Source organism: Panulirus ornatus, chromosome 3 (genome assembly GCF_036320965.1).
Source record: "Panulirus ornatus isolate Po-2019 chromosome 3, ASM3632096v1, whole genome shotgun sequence".
In the NCBI taxonomy this organism is placed as follows: Eukaryota; Metazoa; Arthropoda; class Malacostraca; order Decapoda; family Palinuridae; genus Panulirus; species Panulirus ornatus.
The window spans coordinates 8,696,466-8,704,633 of NC_092226.1; the positions used below are offsets into that span (position 1 = coordinate 8,696,466).

Below are 8,168 nucleotides of genomic sequence, written 5' to 3' on the forward strand. Positions count from 1 at the left end.
AGAGAGAGAGAGAGAGAGAGAGAGAGAGAGAGAGAGAGACTAGTTGCAGATGTTCATTTCGTCATGGACATATTTTTTTCCTTGTTTGACAACAAGTACGTTTGGGGCCTGGAGAGCAGAACGTTTCGCTACGTACCTTAACACGGCTTCCGAGAACCGTCATCTGTGGGGTGGGGTGGTGTGAGGTGGCGGGTTTATATAAACACACGTATCGGTCTCCCTCACCGTCACCATATCGTAGGCAGCGAACTAGTGAGGAGCAACTCACTACCCACTCGTATCTAGGTAGAACCTACGTGGCGACCGGCGAAACGAAGGCCTTTCTATCTCTTTGTCATATTCAAGTAAGTGCACTTTTTAAGATTTACGAGTAGACTCTCCATACATAGACGCGATTTGAATGACTCATCTTGTAATATAGATTTAACTTCATTCATTCGATCTCGCGTAGAATGTATATTTAGGTGTTTGTTTTTCGCGGTTTGATATAGAAAATGGATGTTATGAGTGTTTATATGATCGTGTTTACACTACGGGGAAGTTCAATACTTATTATTTTTCCTCGTAAATTTCCCTGAACATCTTAACAGTATGATAGCGTGGGCAAGTCTGATTACCTTGATGGTATGAAGAATTTCATAAGTGTGAAAAAGTCATGAGGTTAGTCAAGTAAATGTGGATGGTTTAAGTAGACTTTATAAGAGGTAATAGTTCAGTCGGGAAGGGATAAAGCAGTGTACTAGAAAGTACAGGAAGCGGTAGACAGATGTCTACTGTTTATATAGGTTAGGTTGACTTACCCCCCAGATGTCTACTGTTTATATAGGTTGACTCAACCCCCTCCCTCTACCAACTTAAGTTAACGTAGGGATAAAGGAAAACGTTTGGCTGGGGAGGCGGGGGGAACTTAGGTAATTCGACAGTGGCTTTACGTGACGAACTTGCCGAGTGTACAGATTAGAGTAAGTGTGAAATCCATTTATTTTCCATTTGATGACACTGGTTTTGGGATACTAAAGTGTTTTGAACAGTGCCATGAAAGCTGTATGTGGCTGATCCATCCAGGTACATGATAGATTTGGTAATATATATATATATATATATATATATATATATATATATATATATATATATATATATATATATAATATGATTAGTGCCCACGTATTCTCTGTGTCGTAAATGACTAAAACGGGTGGGAGAGGGAAGGGGGGGTGTGGGTTTCGAAATCCTCCCCTCCTGTTTTACTTTTCTCCTCTTTTGTTTTCATTTTACGCAATGCGTTCACCACCTCTTCTCTCTTTACTAAACCACTTTTCGCATACCGCCCCAACACGGACACCCTCCATCTGCCACTCTATCATAAGAACATCATAAGTAAGGACACTGCAAGAGGCCTACTAGCCCATGCTAGGCAAGTCCTGAGCCTGTCTGTCCACCATACAACCAACCGCCTTAAGCTATAAACACATCTAACCTTCGCTTAAAGCTACTTAAAAACCTAGCTTCCACTACTGTACTTGGCAGCAGCTGGTTCCATAAATCCACTAACATATTCCCGAACCAATATTTACCCACAACAGACCTGAATCTATTTTCCTTTGATGTAAATCCATTATTGTTTGTCCTAACCGTTGGTGCCATTATAAGAACTTTATATATATGTTACCTTTAATAATGCCCTTCACCCATTTGATATATTTATCATATCCCCTTTATCCCTCTTCCTCTTAAGTGAGTGAAAAGTGTATCTTTAACCTTTTTTCATCAGTGAGGTGTCTAATTCCAGGGATCATTTCTCATTCGCCTTTGTACTATGTAAGTCTATATCAACTGCCTAAAACACATTCAGCAGTCCTTGAAAATACTCTTATCTCCTCACTTAATCACTACCCGTTATCACTTGCCCTTTTGTCCCCTTCACAGATGTTCCCATTTGTTCTTTTTTTTTTTGTGCACATTCTTTACCTCCTTCCAAATATGTTATCCTTAGTTTGTTGAGAGTTGCTCACCCTATTTCCCATTTTGCCCTCTTTTTCAATCCCTGCACCTTCCTCTTGACCTGCCGCCCTCTTTTGTCTCGCTCATCCCCCGTTCATTTGCACTCCTTGCGTACAAATACCACCCGAACGCCTTTCTTTTGTCTCGCCAGCAACTTTACTTCATACCACCCTCGCTCGCTACTCTTCCTAATCCACCCACCTTTCGCATGCCATATGCAACTCTTTCACATGCCAGCATAGATTCCCTGAATACCTCCCATTCCTCACTCAATCCCCTTACTTCATTTATTCTCACCTTATGCCCTTCTACACTCAATCTTAGTATTTTTTCACACAAATCTTTCTTCGAAGCTCACTTACTCTCGCCACTCTTCTCACCGACAATGTTTCCTCTTTCCGTAAACCTTTACGAATATTCCCCCTTTTCCTACACAAGATAGTGTTCAGACGTCCTACCAGCAGTCCCTCTAAGCACATTTACATAGTCTTCATACACGCCTAGCAGTTGATATGTAATCCATTAATGCCTGCCGACCATATCTCCTGCTCACACATGTATTCTTGTGTATGTCCCTCTTTTTAAACAGTTCCGATCACGTTATTTTTTTTTTTTCTCCAGCAGATAACTCGAGCTGTTCACACTTTCCATTAACAACACTGAATACCCTATGCCTTCTAGTTACACCCTCAATTCGCCTTCGCATTTAGATCACCCATCGCTGATACCCACTCTTACATCAAAACTGCTGAAACGCTCAAATAACTACTCTCAAAAAAGCTTGTCTCTCACGATCTTTTTCTCATGGCGAAGTGCATATGCACAAATCTCTCTCCATCCACTTCCATTCTTGCCCACACCAGTCTAGAATCTACTTGCTTAGACTCTCGCATACTCTTACAGCTTTATATATATATATATATATATATATATATATATATATATATATATATATATATATATATATATATATATATATATATATATTTTATTCATATTCTCCTTGATAACCACAGTAGGTAGTCTAACTTATTCGAAAATCCAGAAAATCATCAATCAGTCGTACTCTTACCTTAATCATACTATAGAGATAGCACCCCCTTTCATCTCTGGCATTAGCTATGTAATCTACAATTAATTTATCATTAATATCTCGAGAATATCACAAACCAGTAACCCTTCTACTAACATTCAGTGAGGTGGTCTTTTAAAGTTGCAAAAGGGTTGAAGGTCTTTGTAGGAAGTGTTCTCGAATGCAAGGACTACCTGTAAGCCAGTTACGCATTTAGAGATACATATATGTATCAGAATCTAGGCTTTATAATCACAGAAATACTTAATGTTTCACTTTATATGATCGTTTTGTGTGTTTACAGAAGGTCGCTTGCTGTTTCGCGATCAAATTACGACAAAAAGGAATTGGGCAACAGTTCATGATATACAAAGAATGGGTTCTTACTGATACAACCAATTTCTGGTGTGCCATTTCAGGGACAGGTCGAGTATGTGTTCTTGGAGAGTCATCATTGACTCTGTGTGAGCTCACAGTACCATAAGTAGCACAGATCGGCCCGTCTTTGAGTGTGTTCGGAGGAGAAGAAAAAAGTCTGGTGATAATTTTTCTCGCTCATCTGTCTCTCCATAATAATGAGGCTGTTAAAGTAAATGACACCTCACTCCTGATGTAAGTGTCTCGCCGAAACCTCGTGCCACAGCAGATAAACCCCGAGTTTCACGAGATAAGATAGCGAGACATGTCCCCTATCAGTGTCCTGGGTAAGGATGGGGGACTGTAACTAGTCATTTCGTATGATGGAACGATACCCGCTCTATCTAACTCTTAAGTCTAATGCTGCAGGGGAGTCGCTATAGAATTTGTGTTAAATCTGTTTATTCGATTATGAATGGTTAGTTTACTTCCATGTAGTTGGAAACCATCCTTTATTAATGTGAGGGGTGACATCACACAGCCCTGTCGTAGACCCACCTTTGCCTGGAACTACTCTCTCTTCTCTTTACCTCCTCGCACGCACGTCTTGTACTATACGTAAAAAAACTTTTCACTCCGTTTAGCACCTTTCCTCCCACACCATATGTATGTAATATCTTTCCACAAGGTATATCTATCAACCCTATCCTATGTTTTCTCCGGATCCATGAATACCACATATGAATCCTTCTATTTCTCTAGATATTTCTCGTAATTGATCCATACATTCTATATAAATTCTGTCACCACATTGTTCCTTCCTATACTGATGCTCTGCACATGCCTTCTTCACCCTCCCATACAGCTTACCAGGTACACTCGACGAGTTCACCTCTGTAGTTTGAGCACTGACCTTTGCTCCCCATGCTTTTATACTATGGCTGTATACATGCATTCCGCCAGTCCTCGGACACCTCATCATGAATCGCAGATCAACAAATCGGCCTGTTTACGAAATTACACTGCAACGCCATCCAATCCCGTTGCCTTGCCACATTTCGCCTAGAGTAAGGCTGTCACCACCTATTACTTTTCACCAAACCACTCTCCATGACGCACTCTCTTAGAATACTGCCCTGACCGAACCACCCAACATCTGCCACTCTTGGCATCAAACACGTTTAACAGTCCTTCAAAATACTCGCTCCATCTACCAACTTTAGCAGTACATGTTATCATTCCCCCTTATCCCCCCCTTCACCGATGTTCCCATTTATTTTCTTCGTCTTCTGCACATTTACCTCCTTCCAAAACATGTTATTCGTAAATCTTACTGAGAATCGCTCACCCAACTCTCATTTGCCAGTATTTCTAATCTTTATTTTTGCATTTTCAGCTTAATACATCGCTCCTTCAATCGTGTTAATATCCTCAACGCTATGAAATGACGGTACATTTGATGTAAGGATTATCATCAACGTTCCTACGTCACTACTGTGGTAATAGGCCCATCATCAACCCCATACACCACTACCTCACTGGTATTAGGCCCATCATCAACCCCATACACCACTACCTCACTGGTATTAGGCCCATCATCAACCCCCCAGGACATTACTACCTCGGCAGCCTTGCAATATAAAAGGAATAAGTTGGAGACACTGGCGGTACAAGATGCCTTACTCGAACAGAGGGAAGGACCGACCCGTCCCAAAAGAAAGTAAGACTGAGTTTAACAACGTTACGGTTGTAATGTCGCCCGAGAAAGTAGACTCGATAGTGTTCAGTTCTGTCCAGAAAGTTGAGACCGACTACGAGAATACGGCGCTTGATAATCAGGTGAGTCAAGATTCAAATTTTGAACCCGATGTTTCATCTGTCTTTAATGGTTCGAGCGAGTCGACTGGTATGGAATATGAGGACAGCACTTCCCAGGGAGTAGGGCCTCGATATACGAGTTTCCATGACGGTAAGGACCCTCCTTAGCAGAACACAGTCAGGCTACAGTTAACAACAATACAACTGTAGCGCCAGAGGGAATAGACTCGTTCGTGTTCGCTTCTGCTAGGAGAGTTGAAACAGTCTATGGGAATACGGTGCTTCACAATCAGGTTGGTCAAGATTCAAGTTTTGAACCCGACGCTTCATCTGACCTTAAAGTTTCGAGGGAGTCGATTGGTATGCAATATGAGGACAGCACTTCCCGTAGAATAAGGCCTCGACACATACGGTTCCATGAACGTAAGAACCTCCCCTTCGCAGAACGGAGTCCAGCTGCAGTCAGCGACAATACAACTGGAGCGCCAGAGGAAAGAGAGACAATACTGTTCAGTTCTGTCGAGAAAGTTGAAACAGATTATGAGAATAAGGCGCCTAACCTTCAGTTCGGTCCAGATTCATCTGACCTTAACGTTTCGAGGGCGGCAACTGGTATGCAATATGAGGACAGCAGTTCTCATAGAATAAGGCCTCGACATATACGGTTCCATGAACGTAAAAACCTCCCCTTCGCAGAACAAAGTCAGGGTGCAGTCAGCGACGTCACAACTATAGCGCCAGAGAAAATAGACTCAATAGTGTTCAGTTCTGGCAGGAGTGTTGAAACCTACTATGGTGATGATTCAAAGGCTACGTCTGATATGAAACATGATAACATCGGTCCCCAGAGGGCTGGTGCCCCAATATTCGAGTATCCTCACGACTCGGTCGATAAAGATAACAGAAAAGTAAATTCTAAGATTACGTCAGACAAAGTATCTTGACAGTAGCTTAACAGCATCGTAAGAAATAAGTTTGAGGATACGATATGATTAATATTATTTCAAGGTTAACGTGGCTGCCCTTGCATTCATGGACTTACAGCAAAACTGATCCATTAGTTCGTCAAATTAACACAAATTAAGGAAATGATACGAGGAGCATAACTGAAGATCTTCAGAAGGCGAATATAGCAATGTATCTTTTCAAGGATGAATAAGAGGAGGAGGAGGAGGAATTTCTACATTGAAAGGAATAATTACCATCGAGAAACTTTGGTTTTCTAAAAACCTAGTATTGCCTCCATTACAAAGGCAGAAGTGTTGAGGGAGGAAGGCCTGCCAGGTGTGCTGAGAAATATGGAGTCTTCTCCAATTAACCAGCGAGCCTTACACTAGATATACAAAGGAAAACAGAACTGAACATCCTGACGGAGTACTCCAGCGCACTCTCTCACATGAAGTTGAATCTCGTAGCTAAGAAGCCACGAATCTGAGCGCAGATGATGATGTGTGCGGGCCTGTTGTGAGGCAGGGTTCGTCTGAGCTATGACACAGAGGTACCGACTAAGCCAACCAGTCCTCCTGGTAAGCCGAAGGGGGAGCCAGACCGCACCAGCAACTGTGGGTATGCAGTAGGCAAAGCCAACATGCATTGGTTATTTTCACTGTAAATGAAGGCAATAGTTGAGAAGGTTCCCTATTCCAGCTGGTCATTATATAGTAAATTGTCTTCAGCGCAGTCATGCCTACCATTAGAATCTTAAAATAATAAGAGACTCTTGTTGAACATTATCTGATGGCTACTGTCACCTTTGTCATTTGCTACGTGCGCAAGAACCTCCTGGATAATCTTGATCCAGTGTTAGTGGCAGTAACCATAACAGCAGAGGATCTCGAGCACCGCTACCAGGAAGCCAAAGGAGAAGAACCTCTTAACAGAAAAATTTGAGCCAAAATTCAAGATGTTTGAAGCAGTAGAGTATTAGTGCTGGGGATAACAGAGCCAGTGAGTGTGTCTCTGGAACTATTTACTGGAAATAACTCTCAAGCCAAATCCACCGTCAACACTGGAGTACATCGACCTCATGATCGACTCTGAACAGATACAAGCACGGCCACGGCTGGCAAGCAAGGGTCCAGCAACTTCGAAATGTTAGAAAGGAAACGAGAATACATGCAAGAGATTGACAGGCACGGATTTCGTCCATTTGTAGAAAGAAAAAAGATGTGGAAAAGATATCTTGCCAGAAATGGCCAATGGAATCGGACTGGAGGCTTTATTAGAAAGCTAAAACACTGAATTCCATTGAACGAAGGTAATACGACTCGCGTTATAGCAACATTACAGGTGAATAACTTCACGTAAAAAAAAAAAAAAAAGTTTTTGAGTTATTTGGTATCATGAACCCTTGTGTTGCTCCACAATGTTTCTTACAGTAGTAGACTCTTAGGTTAGGTTTACTTGGTGTCCCAGGCAGCATAGCCAACAAGCCTTGCCAAAAGTGTTTAAAATGTATTTGCAACAGTATATAAGATTGCTTTATTTCTGATTTTAAGGTATTAAGATATTTCCATGTCTAGCATTATGCAATACAGGATAATTGTTTTACCTCGTGTTTGTATCTTGAGTACATAATAACAATCAGATATTAAAATTCTGACTCGTTTAAATCCCCCACACTTGATGTGGCCGAGCACGTCCGTGCTGGCATTACATGTATGTTTCTTTCCTTTTCTTCGTCGTGGTTAGATGACATGAAAGATTTTGTGCACCTAGCACGTCTTATGGAAATTGGAGTTACTTACATAAAACATATTTTACAAAGACCTAAGCAAAGAGACAGCTCCCTAATCTCTCATTTGGATGATCGTATGTCTGACATATTTATCCCACAGCTACTAGTGTACAGTGAACGCTGAGGGTAGTGTGTGTGTTACACCTATCCCACAGCTTCTGGTGTACACTGATCGCTGGAAGC

General features: G+C 41.6%; 1 long non-coding RNA gene across 1 annotated transcript; it reads left to right on the top strand.

The window, feature by feature from the left end:
* The first annotated feature begins 203 nt into the window (after nt 1-203).
* Nucleotides 204-7,847, top strand: LOC139760345 (uncharacterized). Its single transcript, XR_011715317.1, has 2 exons — nt 204-344; nt 4,827-7,847. It is a non-coding gene; the product is annotated as an uncharacterized lncRNA (long non-coding RNA).
* Nucleotides 7,848-8,168: the final 321 nt, after the last annotated feature.